The sequence below is a fragment of the Molossus molossus genome, unplaced genomic scaffold (assembly GCF_014108415.1).
Source record: "Molossus molossus isolate mMolMol1 unplaced genomic scaffold, mMolMol1.p scaffold_m16_p_1, whole genome shotgun sequence".
NCBI classification, from domain to species: domain Eukaryota; kingdom Metazoa; phylum Chordata; class Mammalia; order Chiroptera; family Molossidae; genus Molossus; species Molossus molossus.
In genome coordinates, this window is record NW_023425344.1 from 223,054,482 (window position 1) to 223,074,573 (window position 20,092).

The following is a 20,092-nucleotide window of genomic DNA, read 5'->3' on the forward strand; positions in this document are numbered from 1 at the left end:
TGACAAGGCAGGATATGATTAATGTATTACTAATTAGTGCATTACTGATTAATTATTACTAGTTAGTAATTACCAGCCAATGTAAGTTCTTCAACCTCTGAGTCTGATTTTCTTCTTGTTTGTATTAGCCTGCTAGGGCTGCCATACAACATACCACAGACCGGATGGCTTAAACAACAAAAGTTTATTGTCTCAGAATTCTGGAGGCTAGAAGTCTAAGATCGTGGGATCCACAGGTTTGGTTTCTTCTGTAGTCTTTGGCTTGTAGATGGCCACCTTCTTGCTCTGTCCTTACGTGGACATCCCTCTGTGTTTCTTGTGTCCTAATCTCTTCTCATAAGGACATTAGTCACATTGGATTAAGGTCTACCCTGATGACCTCACTGTAATTTAATTACCTCTATGAAGGCCCTATCTTCAGTATCTTTTAAAGTATTGGGGTTTAGGACTGCAACATATGACTTTTGAGGGGCCACAATGCAGCCCATAACATTGATGACATGACAGTAATGATTCCTGGTTATTTTTGGTCAAATATCGATTGAGTGCCTATTGTGTGCCAAGCACTGGAATCACAGTGGTGGAGCCCTGTCATCCTGGAATCTGGAATCAAGGGGAGACTTCTAAATCAGGCACAGAAGTGCTGAGAGGGAGCGGGACTCCTGGGAGAGCATCTAAGCAGGCAAGAGACGGCCACGGCCTGAACTAAGGCAGCAGCAGTGAGGACAGCGAAAATAGAAAAATGTTGAAGATATTTATGAGAAGGAGTCAACAAAATCAGGGAGGGATTGGGTGTGGGATAAAAACTAAGGTTTCTGGCTTGGGCAACTGGATATGATGGTGTGGGGTGGGGGGTTAGTGTCGTTTGCTGAGATAGGAAATGCAGAAGGAAGAGGAGCAAGTTTTGAGCAAAGATGAGGAGATCCTCTTTGGATCTCTTTATTTTTAAACATGCACGTTTAACTTTATTTATCATTGTCATTTAAAGCTTGATTTTATAAAACACAGAAAGACATTAAGAGTTCTGTATTACCAGAATTTAAACAGTAAAGATAGGGACAGTTTTGTAAGTATAAATTGTATGCATTAAAATCAAATAATTGGAGATTTTTTTCAACATGGAAACTATACAAATGAAATAAATGGCAAAAGAACCTTCTAGGAATATTTTGTGATTGTGGATTATCAGTTCCTTTAGGACTAAACAAAGATTCTGAGTATTCAGACTTCTTCTGCTGTTTCACATTTACCTATACTCTGAGTCAAGCTACTTGACCAAGAGGTCTGGGTTAGGAAGGCATTTAGCTTTATGGCAAACGTTTTCCATCTCCAGTTACCACCTTCAAAGGGGTTGACAGTGCTTTTGTAGTCTGCTGGTTCCCTTTGAACAGTGTGTAAAAAAATGACGTCAACTCTATGGAAAACCAAACAGACACCAAAAACTGGAACACCGTGCACAGCTCAGTAAAGTATACTGTACAGTTCTCCATCTAAAAATTACTCAGTGAAACAGGACATGGATACTGCTGACGTGGTTTCAGGAAATATGTCTGAGAATCCACTACTGCTCTCGGCTCCTCTCTGTCATGGACAGGGATCTGGTAGGCCACCATGCTGTTTACTTTGTGGATTGTACTAGTGAAGGAACCCAGATGGACTTGCTCAGAACTGGTAATGGACTGTGGTCCTGACTCTTCCCACTTTTCAGGTACAACCAAATCTTTGTGTAGATCAGCAGATCAAATGAACAGGAAGCTTCCAGCCATGGCAGAAGTGTCAAGGTAGCTGTGATCTGTCTGATCATCGAGTGGATTTCATCTTGGATAGCTTTCTGAGACTCTTCTCTGGGTGTACTGTCATCTTCGGCAATCTTGTCACACTCAGTGTCAAATTGCCATCTCTTGAGGACCTCCCCACTTTCAGTGTTCGAGATGACTACCACCAGTTTCTGCACCGAGCATTCGTACAGCCAATCTTTCGGTTGTTCCACCACATTGTCTAGGTATTTCACGAGGTCAGGATTCGTGGTTACAAGCAGGGTGAGTCCATATTTCTACACCTGAGTAAAGATTTCAGCTGGATAAATGCCATGTTGATATAAAATGCTGTTGATGCCAAATGAGAAGAACTCAGCCGCGATGTCGGCGCTCCCTCGGAGTGATGCCCTGCTCCCGCACCAGCTGCCACGCCTTGGCCAGGCACACGGAGACCACACACGGCCAGCTGGGGCTCGCAGCAGCTCCCGCCGCTCGTTTCCCTCTTTGGACCTCTTTCAAGGCCATGTCCATCAGGTGTCTAACATGAGTTTCTGAGTCCACAAACCTGGGTTCAAATCCTGGTTGTGTGATCCTGGGAGAGTTATTCAACCCCTCTGAACTGCCATCTCTGTTCAACATAAAATGAGTATTGTAATATCTCCCTTATAAGGTTGTTGCTGAGAATTAAATGAGGTAAAATATGTTCAGCACATAGCACAGTGTATCCATGTACGCGGTGCATAGTAAGCACTCAAAAAACGGCAGGCCAGCCCTGGACAGTTTGGCTCAGCATTTGGAGTGTCCGCCCAGGGACCAGAGAGTCTCCGGCTTGATTCCGGTCAAGGGTCCCAGGGCCGAGCGGAGGCAATCAACTGATGTGTCACTCTCACATCGATGTTTCTTTCTCTCCCTCCCACTCTATCTGAATATAAATGGAAAAATATCTTCAAGTGAGGGTGAAAAAAAAATGGCTGGTCATTATTATCATTATTAAATTTGAATGAAATAATGAGCAAATCCAAGTTTTCTTTGATTGATTTCCTATAGATCACATCTCTAACCTGGGTTTTAGTTCCTCTGCTCCATTTGGAAACATTGCCCTCTACTTATTTTACCCTTTGTTCATGGAGATCAAAGGATTTCCCCATGCTCAGTTCTTTGATAGAGCTGGGTAGAAGGCAGGATTATTTTGTTTACCTATGGTAATTTTGAGAAGGGAACTCAATGCTCACTTCACATTCTCACTGTAGGTGGCGCCCCTCTTCTGCATATTAGTCTGTGGTACTAATCCTCTTAAATCAGAAACCATGTCTGAAAACACCTAACCAAATCCCTAAAACCCAGAGGAATGCCCAATGCACCTGAAGGACAATTTCACAAGGGAACTTGAAGAAAATGTCTTCCTCATTTTGGCGGCAGGAATTGACTTGTACCTACAAATCTGTGAGCAGACCATGCTGTTTCATGCTTCTGTATCTCTCTCTCTCTGCATGTGCCATTTGCTGGCAATTCCTGTTCCATATGACTTTGCCTCATTAACTCTTTCTCATCTAGCAAAACTCAGCTCAGATGTCACCTCCTCAGTGAAACCTTCCCTGATTGGCCTTTAAGTTGGGGTTGGGTACCTGTCCTCTGTGCTTTCACCACACCCTGAGCATTTCATTTGGATGGAGCTACAATATATGTTTTTAAACATTTTATTTATAGAAAACTTCAAACACAAAAATAGAATAAATGGGCCTGGCTAGTGTGGTTCAGTGGTTAAAGTGTTGGCCCGCACACTGAAGGGTTGTGAGTTCGATTCCTGGGCAAGGCACTCGTACTTGAGTTGCAGGTTCAATCCCTGGCCCCAGTTGGGGCTTGAGCAGGAGGCAACCAATCTATGTCTCTTTCTTTCTCTCTTTTTCTCTTCTTCCCTCTCTCCCTTCCTCCCTCTCTCCCTCCCTCCTTGCCTCTCTCTCTCCCTCCCTTCCACTCTCTCTAAAATTCAATGGAAAAAATATCTTTGGGTAAGGATTAACAACAACAAAGAAATAGAATACATGATATAATAATATTAGTCTTACAGAACTGTAATTTTTTTTAAATCCTCACCCAAGGATATTTTTCATTAATTTTTTTTTTTAGATAGAGTTGCAAGGGAGGGAGAGAGAGAGAGAAACATTGATGTGAGAGAGACACATCGATTAGTTGCCTCCTGCATGACCCTGACTGGGGCCAGGGATCGAACCGGCAACCCAGGCACGTGCCCTTGACCTGGAATTAAACCCAAGACCCTTTGGTCCACGGGCCAATCTCTAACCACTGAACAAAACTGGCCAGGGCCAGAACTTTAATTTTTTATTTTCTTTTTCTACTCCCCCATTAGATAGTGACCTCTTTGAGGAGTGGACCTATATTTTATGACTTTTTTTGTCCTCAGCCCCTGTATTGACATAGATACTCAATAAAGGTTTGAGATATAAGTTGAAGTACACTTGGTCCCATTTCTCTATTCACATTCATCCCCCTCTTTCCTCCTTTTCTGTGGAACTCTCCCCGTTTATACCTCCAGTCTTTGATGAACAGCCGTGAACACTCCCAGCAGCACTCAGGACTAGTGTGGCTTGCCATGACTCCCTCCTTCACCAAAGTTTGGAGTGTGGGCTTTGGAACCACACACAAATGTCCAAATTTCAGCTGTTGTGTTGTTGTTTTTCTTTTAACGAACCTGACATTACTAAACATCTCTGAGCTTCAGTTTTATTATCTGTAAAAATAAAAATTGTTTGCTTTGCAGAGCTGTTGTGAGAGTTAAATAAGATACCCAATTGCTTTACATAGTAGGTGTGCAATAGATGCTAGTTTCCTTTCCTGTGGGTTTTATGTCTATTTGAGGAAAATTACTTCATCGCTGAGGAAGAATGGCTGTTATTCATTATGCAGCTGGAACAATGACCTTCCCTGCTGGGCACAGGAAATGGAATATTGGCCTCCCTGAACACCCATGCCCTCTGATAACCCAGGCCAGACTGGTCAAGGTAAAATGAAGAGGGCAGCAGGGCCCCTGCACTGTATCCTCCCAGTTCTATTTATCTGTTCTTTCATTCACTTATTCATTTATCCATCACTCCATATTCTTCAGTGCCTTCTGAGTGCAGGCACGGGGCTAGGTGCTGGGGCTCGGTGGCGGACAGACTTGGCCACAGGCTTCACAGAGCCTGTGGTGTTTGTGGATGGGGTGAAGGGAGAGCGAAGTGCATATTGCAGCAAGGGGCAGGGCTATGAATGAAAAGTGTGGGCTATGAGATGGAATAACAGGGGACTCTAGCCTAGTCTGCAGAATGAGAGGGTGTCTCTGAAGAAGTGACCTTGAAGCCAAGATATAAAGGAAAAGGGGAATTAGCAGACCAAAAGCGCGGGGAGAAGGGAGCCCTTCCATCGTTCCACTGCAGCTCATCTTTTTTCCCCATCAACTCGTGGGGTGACCATGTGGGCACTCCACCCATAGCTCCCTGTCACAGAGTTCTACCTGTGTGTCACCTCCCGAACATCCTAGCCCAGCCCCACTGGCCCTCTTCTCATCTGACTGCAGGAACTAGAATCTCCTCATCAAGGAAGTCTTCCTAAGGTGGCAGCTGAGAAATGTGTCCCTTTCAAGGAGCACTTGCCTTATACTCAAAGATGCATACAGGGAATTGTCTTGAAAGGACAGATTCCAAACACAGACTCTCAGGACTTTCTTGGCCAGGTTTTGGGGAATCACAAATGGCTGCTGGCTCTATCCTGAGCATAACCTTCTGCCCCACTGGGCAATCTTTCTTCTCTCCCTAGTCACTGGACCCATTAGCTTCTTTCCACCAGAGCAACCCAACAGCAACGCCCAGAGCCTGTCCTTCCTGCTTTGGCAGAGGTCAGGGCCTGGGGTAGCCCAGAGGACCAGGAGGGCATGCAGGTGTTCCGTTGCTGGGCAACGGTGCCCAGCCCAGTCCAGGGCAAAAGGTGAACTTGACGTCAGCCCTGGGTGAGGTCAGCCAACAGATGGTCTGTGAGCCTCAAAAGAAAAGAAAAAGAAGGCTCACCAAGAACAGAGCCAGGCAGCTTTCATTTCCTTTTCTTAACTAGGTTGGCAGATCAGGGCAATGCTGGCAATGAAAAGCAAGACCCTGTACGCTTCGTGGGTGGGATGGGGAAGCGTGCTCCTGGTCAGACTGTCACCAGATGGTGTCATCGCGAGTGGCACTGCTGTCCCAAATGCTTTGCTGTTCAAGGGTTTTGCCCACAACTTGTATGCAGACAGGGTGATCAAAGATGACATTAATGTGGGCAGAAAGAGAATAAAAACAACTGTAGCTAGCATTTATATGCCAGGCACATTTTACTTGGCCACATACTTCTTACTTTTTATTTAATCCTCATGGTGACCCCAAGAAGTGGAAATTATCCCTCTGTCCCCAGTTGTCAGATGAGGAAACAGACTTAGAGGGGTTAAAATGCTCAGGGTCACACAGCTAATAAATGGTGAGATGGGCTTGGAAAACCATCTAAAGCTCTTACCAGCACGGACAAACTCCATTCATTCATTCATTCATTCATTCATTCATTCATTCAACAGGTAATTTATTGAGCTCCTTCCATGTGCCAGGCAATGTCTGAACTAAGACAGGTAAGATCCTGCTCTCATGGAACTTACATCCTAGTGAAGAAGAAAAATTAAAAGGAAAATTTTACAGATGTGCGATAAAAACTAAAGTGGGATAATAACGGAGGGTCATTTTAGACTGAATGGTCAGGGAAGGTGGTTCTGAGGAAGTGACACCTGTGCAGAAAGGAGCCATGGTGGCAGATCTGGGGGAAGGCCCTTGGACAGAGTGGGTTTGGCACCGCTGAGAAACAGAGTGCTGGACTTGCATGGGTTTTAAGTGAGCCATGACTCTAGACTGAGTTCCAAGAACTTCATTGGAAAAAATGTAAAGTCTCGTACTTGGACTCAGAACAGCAGCTACCTTAACACAGGATATGATGGACTTGCTTAAATTGAGCTTGGGTGAGAGAAGCTGGAGTTTCAGTTGATCTGGTAGTGAACAGAATCTTGAGTTGTTCTAGAGATTTGTGTGTGCTCTGGACACTGTACTTTAAGATGTCAATAGACAAATTAGATTGTGCCCCTAGAGGACAGCCACACCAGGGTGGCTAGCAGAACAGGTCAGAAAAAGCATTTTCCTAGGCAGAGAAGATTGAGGGAGGCATACTGGCTGTCTTCAGAAAAATCTAGGCTCTACGGCAAGGAGTTTTAAGAAATCAAATTTCTTTTTTTCCTCCTGCTGATAAAATGAATATGTGCAGACATTTTCTAAAGTATAAAGAAGTATAAAGAAGAAGGAAAAGAAACCACTTTTAATCCCATCATCTAGAGGCAACCACTGATTACATTTGGTAATTTCTAAATTAGGAGCTATCTCTGGAAAGATACACAAAAACATCACTTCAGTTGGTCTGGGGAAGAATTGGTGGGGGACTGGTTTTACTTTTCACTTTGATACATTGTGAATTTTATACCATGTACATGTAATATAAAAGTATAATTTTAGCCCAGCTGGTGTGGCTCAGTGGTTGAGCGTAGACCCATGCACCAAGAGGTCACTGGTTTGATTCCCAGTGAGGGTACATGCCCAGGTTGTGGGCCAAATTCCCAATGTGGGGGGCATGCAGGAGGCAGCCAGTTGATGTCTCTCTCATCGATGTTTCTATCTCTCTCTCCCTCTTCCTTCCTCTCTCTCTAAAATCAATAAAGAAGCCCTGGCCAGTTTGGCTCAGCGGTTAGAGCGTCGGCCTGCGGTCCGGAGAGACCCGGGTTCGGTTCCCGCTAAGGGCATGTACTTCGGTTGCAGTTTGTCCCCGGCCCTGGTTGGTCGTGCGGGTGGCAGCCACTCGATGTGTCCCTTCACGTTGATGTTTCTCTCTCTCTCTCCCTCCCACTCTATCTGTACAAAAAATGGAAAAATACCCTCGGGTGAGGATAGAAAAAAATAAAATAAAATAAAATAAAATAAATAAAGAAAAAAAAGTTTTTAAAGTATACTTTTATGTAAATAATGGTAAAGAGTAGGCTCTTTGGACCATATAAGAAATAAATGACTATTCATTTGGACTGTTGGGAATATATAATATGTGGTTTCTTTACAAATTAAATTTATCCACATGCTTTTTTAAAGCTGCATTTATAAAACTTTGCCTTAAACATCTCCCTGAAGCAGACCTCTATCCACGCAGGCTCTCCTGTGTTGTTTCGGTGCAGCTCCGGGCAGCGTCGTAGCAAGTTGGACTCCTACGGGCCTCTTTTCCTTTGCACTTGCTTTGGAGTCAGAAAACCCATATTCCAATGTTGGCTCCACCAGTTACAGCTACTGACCTTGAGGGAGTCCCTTAACTTCTCCAAAGAGGAAAAGCCTTGCTTTCTCCCTACGTAAAAGAAGGATATGGGGTCACACTTCCTTATTCATAACTGAAATCCCAGACGTTCTAAAAACTGAATTTTTTCCCCCTTAAGTTTGGTGACAAAATCTGACCTGAATTAATGTCAGGTCACTTATAGTTTTATTTATTGCACTTAATGAGACAGTTCGAACATTTCACTACAGAAAAGTGAATGTGTGGGCTACATAGTGCTGTACCAGACCCCGATGGGGGTGTTATATAATATACAATATTAGCTCCATAGCACCTTTATAAAATCCAAGGAATTAATTCTGACTTCCAAAACACATCTAGTCTAAAGTGACACAAAATATATAAGGTATAAAAAGTAGTATGGCAGAGATTGCTAATTGCTTACCCAATATCTTGTTCTTATCATCTTGCTTAAAACAGAACCCTGATTGATTTTCTTGGGACTAGAAATGTGCCAGCTAAAACATTCTATTTCCTAGCAAGTAAGAGGAATTGGAAGTGGTTGGGTGGGGCTTCCAGGGAGGCACCCCATTTTCTTCATACTGCCTGAATGTGGATGTGATGGCTGGAGCTATGGCAGCTATCTTGAGTATGTTTAAGCCACAGTAGTCACATCTCTGTTAAAGGTAATACTAACTCAAGTAGTGGCCTAGTAAAAGCCCATAACAGCATATGAAAAGAGATGTGGTATTCACGGAGATGTTCTGATAATAAGGACATACCCAACAGGAAGGAATGAGCTGGTAATCCCTCAGCTTCTATTAGAGCTTGAGCCCTTGCCATGGAAAATAAGCACTCAGGAGTCATTGGTGCTCAGTTTTCTAACCATTGATGCCAGTTTCAGGGAGAGAGAAATAAGGCCTCTAGGGTATAAGAACCCAGGAGGATCCTTGGCTCCCTGGAGAATGTGCAGAAATGACCAGTCAGTGGTGATGGGCTTCCACCCAGTCCTATTCCTGAACTCTACAGGTCCTGAGAGAGCCAATCTATAAGGCTTGGGATGAATAGAGTATGTGTGTGTGTTGGGGTGTGAGGGGGTGGCAAAGTGTTGAGAGCCTTGGCTCTGAGGGAATCTGGGGGTAGACTAGATATCTAGAGGGCTAGGGTTAGAAGGTCAAGCTGAGGCAGACTATGGGACCACATGGTGAGGAGAAGCCTGAGAGATCCTAGGATGGTTTCCCAAAGTGAACACTTAGTGCTTCTAGAAAGTCCAGAGGACCCACTGGGAAAGAGCAGGAGAGCTCCTGGGGGCTAGAACTAGGTAGAGGGGTCGGGACGACTTGCTGCAGGGCTCTGAGGTCAGAGAGACCGTGGGGATCTTGGGCCCCTGAGTTAGTTAAATTGTTTGTTGCAAGTCATTGGATTGCTAATTAAGTATGCTAGGTTTTCTCTGCAAAATTGCTGTGACCTCTGTCAGATTACTAGTTGTTTTTGAGCATCTATGTCATCACTTGTCTCAAAAGCCTTGTCCTCTTCCAAGGCATATTGTAGAGCAATACTTTTGGATAACCTGTAAAGCTGGGGACCCCAGAGAGCAATACTGTGGAAAGGGTGTCTTTATTAATATGAATATCAAATTCCCATAACCAGATGAAAAGGTGCGTTTATAGACACCCCTCTTAACTCCAAATTCAACAATATATCACAAGAACTGACACCTATTTCTGCCTAAGGGTTGGTATCAGAGTTGAATTTTAAATGTGTTAGTCACATCTGTCAGTTCCCCGGGGTTGTACACAGCCCTCAAGTGCTGGGTGGAAGGCCGGAGCCTAAGCAAGTGTGTGCAGGCCCTCCTTTCTTCTCATCTTTGCGCCTCCTTCCTCCATCCCCAGCCCTTCCCAGTTCCATGGAGATCAAAGCCACTCCCTAGACCATACAAAGTCTTTGCTGGAAAAGCCACATAAACGCAGCAGCTCTTTGCTGACTGGGGCTGGGAGTGGTGCCAGGCCAGCGATTTTGGAAGGGAAACCTTCCAAATGCTAGATTCAGCCTCTGGAGCAGATGTTGCCTGTGACTCGCCAGCATTCAGAGAGCTATGTGGGCAGCAGGCGTGGACTGGGATTTGGGTAGCTCACAAAACTGGTGAACAAAGACCTGTAGACACTGCACTGATGTAAAGGCCGAGGAAGGGTCAGCTGTCAGGAGTCCCTGGGGGAGCCTGCTCAGTGCCCAAGAGACTGGAATCACAGTGAGTCATTTCAGATGGAAAGAAAGGGCACAGAACAAGTGTCTTTGTGGATACCTCCCTGACACCTCACTCACACAGTACTTAATGGGTATTCTTCCCTCTCCCAGCCTTACACTCAGCCTCCGCATTTTAAAAACAGGAACAACACGCCCTGGATGATGTGACTCAGTTGGTTGGGCATTGACCTGTGCACCAAAAGGTTGCCAGTTCCATTCCTGGTCAGGGCACATGCCTGGGTTGCTGCTCAGTCCCCGGAAGGGGGTGTGCAGGAGGCAGCCAATCAGTGTCTCACTCTCACATCAGTGTTTCTCTCTCTCGCTCTAAAAAAAGAAAAAGAATATATATATGGTCCTAGCCAGTTTGGCTCAGCTGTTAGAATGTTGGCCCATGGACCAAAGGGTCTTGGGTTTGATTCCTGGTCAAGGGCATGTACCTCAGTTAAGGTCGGGGTCATGTGGGAAGTAACCAATCAATGTATCTCTCTCACATCAATGTTTTTTTTCCTCTCTCTCTCCCTTCCACTCTATCTAAAAAAAAAAAAAACCAAACCAATGGAAAAATAAACCAAACCAATGGAAAAATATCCTTAGGTGAGGATTAACAACAACAACAACAAATATGTGTGTGTGTGTGTGTGTATATATATATATATATATATATATATATATATATATATATAAATAAAAATGGGAACAGCATAATTCCTGAAATTTGCAAAGGAGTCAGGCTTTGAGAAATGGTAGAAATGATGTAGGTGCCATATCCATAAACCATGATTCTGCACACAAAGCCCAGCGGCTCAGACAGAGCTGACCTTCCCGCCTTTGGGAGGAGGTGATTTGAGGAACCAGACAGGTAAGCCAACTGGAGGACATCTCCCTCCACAGGCGTGTTATTTATAGATAGATATAGATATAGATATAGATATAGATATAGATATAGATATAGATATAGATAGATAAATAGAGCCAGAGCATATATATATTATTTTTTTAGAGAGAGAGAGAAACATTGATGTGAGAGTGAGACACTGATTGGCTGCCTCCTGCACACCCTCTACTGGGGATTGAGCAGCAACCCAGGCATGTGCCCTGACCAGGAATGGAACTGGCAACCTTTTGGTGCCTGAAATTCCACCACTGCCAGTTAGAAGCACTGGGAAACACCATCAAAGCAAAGAAGAAGAGAGCAAAAAGGGGAGGCCAGGAGAAGATGTGCTTGCTGAGTGTGGATAAGAACAGTGGATTGGACTCAGGCCGACCCGGCTTTGGATCCTGACATTTATTGGCTGGGTGACATTGCGATAACGACTTGATTTTTCTGAGGCCCCATTTCCCATCGTGAAAGCAGGCTGATGATTCCTGCCTCACAGGACTGTTGTGAATGTGACCATGCTCCCTTGTGTACACATATAACTTATTAGAAGCCACGGCCCCAGAGTCATCCCTGCCATTGCGTGTCTGGGGACGGGATGTTCCATTAATGAGCGAATTTCTCTCTGCTATCATTGTTCATCTCAGCCCAAGCCCCCAGCTTGTTCTTGGGCAGTTACTTCAGAAGCTGTGGCAACACCCTGAAAGCTGTTGAGAGAGGCTGAAGGTTTGGATTTCACTGAAGGCTTCAAAAGGTATTTGCATTTTGAGGACAGTTTCCCTTTGTCATGTTTTTCCCATTGATTCTTGGTCTTTGGGAAAAGGCTTTCATCTTTCTAGTTCCGCTGAAATTAATCTTTCTCTGGAAGTATTTCTTACCACAAAGGAAGACATGGGTCTGCCCCAAGACAAATTTGTAGAGGGGGCAGGACAGAGAAGGAAGAGGAGAGAAAAAGCTGGAGTCAAGTCAGGAACAGGAACTGGTGTGAGAGCAGCAAATAAAGTGCAGGGAGTTAGAGGTGACCCTGCAGGTGATTGAAATTGGAGGTTCACTCCCTAAGTAATTATGGGACCCAGCAGTCCCCAATGGAACTGCTTTCTCCCAGGAATTCCTGTTCCTACCAGGATGCAGAGCAGCCTGCCCCCAAAGGAGCTGTGCAGGGGATGCCTCGGTGTTGATTCTAAATCAATGCCATGTTTGCCCATGGAGTCTTCTGGCTCCCGTTTCCATATGCCCTCCAGCTGCCTCTAAGAGGCCCACAGATTCTTTACTAAGGCCCATTTCATGCACTGCCTATCACTACCCAGTGTAGAGCAGGCTTCCTGGGTGTGCCATCTGTGTAATTGTACAAGGTCTGGTGCTCAGAAGGACCCTGCCTTCATTTAATGCTCTTGTTCTGTCATCATCTTGAAATTATTAATAATTTTAATTTTTAAATAGGTAAGTGTTTTGTAAGGGAAATCCAGTGGATCAATGGAGCATGCATGAGATAAGACATCTGGTGACAGCACATGGCAGGGCAGGAGGCAGGAACACAGAGCAATGGGGCTTGGTGGCCCTGCATGTACACGCATGCCTGGGACAATCTGGGGCTCTACTGGATCCCAAAGTGTCTGGGCCAGACCTGGGTTCAGAGTGGTGGCAGTGACAGTGGTGGCAGCAGCAGCAGCAACCACAGGAGAGTGGAAGAGCTCTACAGAAAAGCAGCATTAGGGCCCCAGGTGGGAGGACCACTTGTGCCCCGGGAGCCCATCCTTGCAATGTCTGTACAAATAACTCTTGGCCTGAGCTCCTGGACAGGAATTGCTGGCCTGCAAGCACTAAACTTTGTCAGTAATTTATTACAAAATAAAAGCATGTAAATAGACATGGCAAGAGCATATTAGGGAATTATTAGAATTCTTCAAGGTGTTTAGAATCTTCCGTTTTAGAAACTGCTTCGAGCCCTGGCCGGTGTGGCTCAATTAGTGAGGCATTGTCCTGTGCCGATTCAATTCCAGGGTTTCAGGCTCGCACCCAGGTAGGGGGTGTGCAGGAGGCAGCTGATTAATGTTTCTCTCTCACATCAGTGTTTCTTTTTGTTGTTGTTGTTGTTGTTTTTATCCTCACCCGAGGATATTTTTCCATTTTTTTGTACAGATAGAGTGGGAGGGAGAGAGAGGAAGGGAGAGTGAGAAACATCGATGTGAAGGGACACATCGAGTGGCTGCCACCCGCACGACCATCCAGGGCCGGGGACAAACTGCAACCGAAGTACGTGCCCTAGCGGGAACCGAACCCGGGTCTCTCCGGACCGCAGGCCGACGCTCTAACCGCTGAGCCAAACTGGCCAGGGCCATCAATCTTTCTTTACATGTTTTTTCTTTATTGATTTTAGAGAGAGGGAAGGGATAGGGAGAGAGAGAGATAGAAACATCAATGAGAGATAACATTGATTGGCTGCCTCCTGCATGATAGGGCCCACAACCTGGGCATGTGTCCTAACTGGGAATCAAACTGGCAACCTCTTGGTGCATGGGTCAATACTTAACCACTGAGCCACACCAGCCAGGCTCTCACATCGATGTTGCTATCTCTCTCTCCCTTCCTCTCTCTCTAAAAAATCAATAAAAACATATTTAAAATAAATAAATAAATAAATAAAGGTGGTTGCATTTAATGGAAAAGAACGCTATATTCATTTGAAGCTTTGGATAAACCAATTAACAAGCAAGACAATTTGAAAATTATTTTTTTCCGTTGTAATGAAAGATATAATGAAAGAATGCATAAATAGGTATTTTAAATTATATTCAAAAGATGAAATCATTTTCAATTTCTTATATGACCTCCACAAGGGAATGTCAGAGGAAAATATTAAAAGGCTGTTGTGTAAACTTACATTTAAAATCAAATTCAGACTTTTGCATGAAATTGATATGTATGAAGAATTAACTCTGCTTAAAATATTGTTCCATGAGAATAATCAGCTCTAAGCATACTAAAATGTATATTTTGAAAAAATTGATCAGAAATGTATTCCAGTATTGGTTATCACAGCCCATAAAATACTCTTTTTTTTTGTGTGTGTGTGTGTGGTATATGCCCCTAGCTGGAACCGAACCCAGGACTCGGGTCCACAGGCTGATGCTCAACTGCTGAGCCAAACTGGCCAGGGCCCGTAAAATACTCTTAACAGCTTTAGTAACAGTTGTATCAGCAGAAAAGTCCTCAAAATTAAAAATTATTAAAAATTATTAAAACAGCTGGTGTGACTCAGTGGTTGAGCTTCAACCTGTGCACCAAGAAGTCACAGGTTCAATTTCTGGTCAGGGCGCATGCCCAGATTGTGGGCCCGATCCCCAGTGGGGGGCATGCAGGAGGTGGCCAATCAGTGTTCTCTCTCATCGATGTTTCTATCTCTCTCTCCCTCTCTCTCTAAAAATCAATAAAGGAAAAAAATAAATAAAATCTATTTTAAAAAAAATATTGAAAATTATTTGTAATCTTGCATTTGCCAAAGTATAGCTAACACCATTCTCAATTATACTGATTGAAAATAAAGTTGCTAAAATTATACACTTTTTTAAATTATAAATTTTTATGACCTAATAAATGAATTTGCAGAAAAGCAAGCCAGAAAATTATGATCAATCAAGATCTAACATTAATGAAGTATTATTATATATTACACTTATAAAATATGACACCAAAAATAACTTTTTTACAACTTGGGAGTTTATGTTGTTACTCATATATCACTATTACCCCCTTTAAACTTTTATAAGTAATACATATTTCTAAAGGCAAAAGTTTTATATTCTAGTACCTTGAATTTTTTTCCTTCTCTTTGAACAAGGGATTTTTATTTTGCAATAGGCCCCACACATTATGTGCTCCTCTCTGCCCCACTTCCTTGAAGGCTTTCTAGATTTTAGCAAAGCCCACAGATATATAAACTCTTATATTTTTAGTTACTCTAGACTCCAGAGCAGTGGTTCTCAACTGAAGGCAATTTTGTCCCTCCCCCAGGACACATGTGGCAATATTTGGAGACATTCTTTGTGGTCACAACTAGGAGACTGCTACTGGCATCCAGTGGGTAGAGACCAAGGATGTTGCTAAACATCCTACAATGTACAGGACAGCCCCACAACAAGAAATGATCTGGTCCGAAATATCAATAGTGCTGCAGTGGAGAAACTCTGATCTGGCGTCTCCAGTTGTAGTTTTGGGCTAGCAGAGCAGCATCGCTGGTGGGCTGTTTGAAATGCAGACCCTCAGACTCTAGCCCTGACCCTCTAAATCAGAATCTGCATTTTAACAAGATCCCCAGGTGATTGGTATGTACATAAATGTTTGAGAAGCACTGAGCCAGGAGATGTGAATTTCTTCTTCTTCTTTTTTTTTTTGGTACGTGCCCCTAGTGGGAACCCAAGCCGGGACTCTCTTGTCTGCAGGCTGACGCTCCAACTGCTGAGCCAAACTGGCCAGGGCGATGTGAATTTCTAATGATATATTTCAGACATGTGGGAGGGAGCCCTTCTCTGCCTCTTCAGTCATGTCACCCCTACAGGGCCCCCAAGGACCAGGTTGTTCCTGCCACTTTCCTCATGCTTCTTGCTCATCTGCCAAACACTCCCCTACCCCCACCCCCCAGCATGTGACAGGCAGGCCCAGGTGCAAGAACACTGTGAATAGTAACTGACAGCACTTCAGTCCTGGCACTCTGCTTTTGAACTTGTACCTCTGTCAAGCAAGTACGCAGAGAAAAGACAGCAGGCTGATCTCAGACCTGGGAATGTCAAAGCTCTGGCCAGGCTCCCAGCTGGTCCCAGGCCTCCCTCTGTTGTACTGGGCCTGAGGACTCCGCGCTGTGTCTCCACATACCAGGGACTGGTCCTCTAGCATGCCACTGTTTCCAGAGCACAGCCTTTGAGCAGGCTGTTTCTTTCACAATGATCTTTCCCACTTCAACTGCCTCTGGCGGAGCCTTCAGGACTCACTTGTCTGCTCCTCCTGGAAGCTTTCAGTTTTCCCTCAAGGCCCCATAACTAACAGCAGACAGATCTGTGACAGTGGCCCCAAGTTCCCGGGTCTTCCTAAGAGGGAAAGTAAATGAAGGTCAGGTGAGAACTCTGGCAAATGCAGGGATCCTGACCCTATAAACAAATGCAGGCCCAGTATTTACAAAGCTTTAGATTTTTTAAGAGAAGCAGAAAGTCTGGGGTTTTAATGTGAACTCTTCTGATTTTCAAATACTGGCAACTAAATAAAAAATTAAAACAAACAAACCACAAGGCAGACCACACCCCTCTGCAGGAGGCTAGGGCCTCAGATAGACAATTGCTGCTGCTGGGCTGCGTAAACACTTATCATGTCGTGTTGTCATTATTTGTGGAATCTTTGTCTCCCCACTCAGCCTGGTGGCAACTTGAGAGTGGGGCCTAGAACAAAGCAATCTTCAGCACATCCCAGGTGAATGAATAAATCAGCGAGTGAATGAATGAGTTTATGATGCTGCTACTTGTTAAGTTCTGGTTAACCAGTGGGTTTAAAGCCATGGTTTGTAATGGGCAGTGTCACCCTATCAGGGTTGTTCAGATATTTGTGGGGGTGTGTTTGGTTGTTTATTGAAGGTACCATTGGCGTTTAGTGGGTGAAGTGTAAAGGTGATAAAAATAATATCAAGCATCCATTTTGTGCTCATTGTGTGCCAGGCTCTGTTCTAAGCACTTAACTGAAATGAACTCATTTAATCTTTCTTTATTTTTTATTAAAAATAATTTTTTTCCTTTTATTGATTTTAGAGAGAAAGGAAGGGAGAGAGAGAGAGTGATAGAAACATCGATGAGAGAGAATATCTATTGGCCGCCTCCTGCATGCCCCCCACTGGGGATTGGGCCCACAACCTGGGCATGTGCCCTGACTGGGAATTGAACCAGCAACCTCTTGGTGCATGGGATGATGCTCAACCACTGAGCCACGCTGGCCAGGCTCTTTTTAAAAATTTTTTATTGATTGATTTTAGAGAGAGAGAGAGGAAGGGAGAGGGGGACAGAGAGAGAGAGATTTGTTGTTCTACTTATTTTTGCATTCATTGGTTGATTCTTGCATGTGTCCTGACCGGGGATCAAACCTACAACCTTGCTGTATTGGAACAATGCTCTAACCAAATGGCCAGGGCCATGTAATCTTTATAACAGCCTTACAAGGTGGATACTGCCATCATCGCCTTTTCAGAGAAAGTGTTGTTGTGGGGGGCAGGCGCACTGGTTGGTCTGCAACAGACAGGACAGCCCAACACACAGCAAGGTACCATCTTGTGTTCCACAGATTTTTGCCCCATTGGATGTTTATGTAGAGAACAAAACCTGTTTATAATGATCAGAAATACAACTATCATGTAAATTGCCGAACAGTGAGTGTGCTTTATTTCTCAGCACTTTCCCAAGAGCTCAACATTTCAGAAAAATCACACAATAGGCAGCAACATTGCCCAAGGCATCTGAGTCAGTAAAACCACACATCTATATTCATCTGCACTTAGAGTTAGCAAATTATGGTGATTTTAGGTGCAAGCATTGGATTGATTAAATTTTTTTAAGTAAACTCTTTATTGAATAACTACATACTTCAGTTTTTTAAAGTAAACTCTTTATTGAATAACTACATACTTGAAAAAAGTGAGTCATAAATAACCTCTATGAACTTTTGCAAAGTGAACACACCCCTGTGTAACCAGAACTCAGATAAAGAAACAGAACATTCTCAGCACCCGGAAGTCTCCTCATATTCCCTCCTCACAATTCCTCCTAAAGGTAACTGCCATCCTTTCTACCACTTCTAACACCTGACATTAATTTTGCTTATGTGTTTGAACTTTATATACATGGAATCACATAGTGTATGTGTTGTTGTTTTTTTGTCTGGCTTCTTTCAGTCAAAATCAACCATGTTGTATGTGAACTGCTGGCTGCCTCCTTGGGCAAAGGGCAGGGTGGAGAAGCAGGTGATCAGACTGGAGGAGGGATCTGAGCAGTTAGGCAGAAATAGCAGGTAGACACTTTCTTTGCTACCTTAGCTTATCCTTGAGTGTAAAATAGGGCTTATACTTTTACTCAGCTTACCTGGTCTGTGTCAGAAATAAAGACACTGTCAAAGACTTGTCAGTACTTTAGAAAAAGCAAGAGGGGTCGAATCACCCTCTTACACACACCTGCTGACTGGGCATCGTCAGGTATATATTGCCTCAGGTACACATTTTCCAGGGCTGGGCTCAGAATTGGGGTGTGCAGGGAATTGTAGTTGCTGCTCTGACCTCTGATCTCTGACCTCTGCAAAGCCTCCTCAGACCAGTAGTCAACAGAGACTGGGCCACCACACCTGGCTCTCATAGGTTCCTGACATGTCAGAGGAGGGGTGCCCCAGGTGATGGCTCAGACCCACATATTCAGACAACAGCCTGAGCTCAGAATCTTCCTCCCAAGGCGTGGGAACTGCCTCTTGATTGTGCTGGCCCAGCCCTACGGGTCCACCTATCTTGGACTTGACTTTCTGAGGTGACATGGCTTGAATACTTCCATCTTCCCTGGGGTCAAGCATGTTCACTTGTTTTCTTCCATGGGGCTTTGAAGTCTGCCTAAGGAATCTTTTTTTAAAAATATATTTTTATTGATTTTTTTTTAGATAGAGAGGAAGGGAGAAAGAGAAACATAAACATCGATGAGAGAGAATCATCAACAGGCTGCCTCTTGCATGCCCCAATACTGGGGATCGAGCCCACAACCTGGGCATGTGCCCTGACTGGGAATCAAACCAGCAGCCTCTTGGTGCATGGGACGACATTCAATCCACTGAGCCACACTGGCTGGGCTGCCCAAAGAATCTTGGATCAAAACAAGGGAAACTCCACACTAACTTCTGTTTGAGGTCAGAAAAACCAGTCATCTGCTTGGTGTCTCAACCTCCTATTAGGTAAAAATGGGTAATAATAACATTACTTTTCTTTTTTAATCCTCACACGAGGAGATATATATACGGTTTTTCTATTTATCTTCAGACAGTGGGAGGGAGAGAGAGGGGGAGAGAGAGAAACATGACGTGAGGGGGACACATTAACTGGTTGCCTCCTGCACAACCCCAACCAGGGCCAGGGACAAACCGCAACCGAGGTACGTTCTCTTGGCCAGAATCGAACCTGCAACTCACTGGTCCTCCGGCCAACACTCCACCACTGAGCCAAACCAGCCAGGGCAATAATACATTTCATTTTATGGGGATGTTGTGCAGATAAAATGAGCTGGTGTGCAAGAAAGCACTTTTTAAAAAAACTACAGAATGCTTCATGAATTTGTATGTCATCCTTGCACAGGGGCCATGCTAATCTTTTCTGTATTGTTCCAATTTTAGTGTGTGTGCTGCGGAAGAGAGCATAAGAATGCACTTTTTAGAAGATCAAGAGATATGTAACGACAATTTAGGTCATTATTTGCTATTTTTATTGGGGGTAGGAAGGGCCACACATTTGTTTGAAAAAAGTGTCACTTTTGGAACAAACAAGAATGAATTCTGGTTTTGCAACAACATACATGCTATACAGTTTTTGATGTCATAAAAATCTCTGTGAGCCTGTTTCTTCATGTGTAAACCAGTGTTAATGATACTTAATTTGGAGGATTGCTGTCAAAATTAGATGCGAATAATAGAATGAAGAAATAAAATGGAGTCACTATAGTCCAGCTGCTAAATGCTAAAATCAGGTAGGTTGAAGCATAAGAAAACAATTCTATTCTTGTTTTAACTAGCTTGGGAACTTAAACTTTTGAATTTTCTAGTCCTGCATCAATGCCTGGATATATATCAA

The 20,092-nt window shown here is 44.0% G+C and overlaps 1 non-coding gene and 1 pseudogene across 1 annotated transcript; both read right to left on the reverse strand.

Annotated features, from left to right (window-relative positions):
* Positions 1–1,490: 1,490 nt before the first annotated feature.
* LOC118623521 lies at positions 1,491–2,282 on the reverse strand (annotated as a pseudogene).
* A 17,273-nt stretch (positions 2,283–19,555) lies between these two features.
* LOC118621393 lies at positions 19,556–19,662 on the reverse strand. Its single transcript, XR_004957685.1, has one exon. It is a non-coding gene; the product is annotated as a U6 spliceosomal RNA (small nuclear RNA).
* Positions 19,663–20,092: the final 430 nt, after the last annotated feature.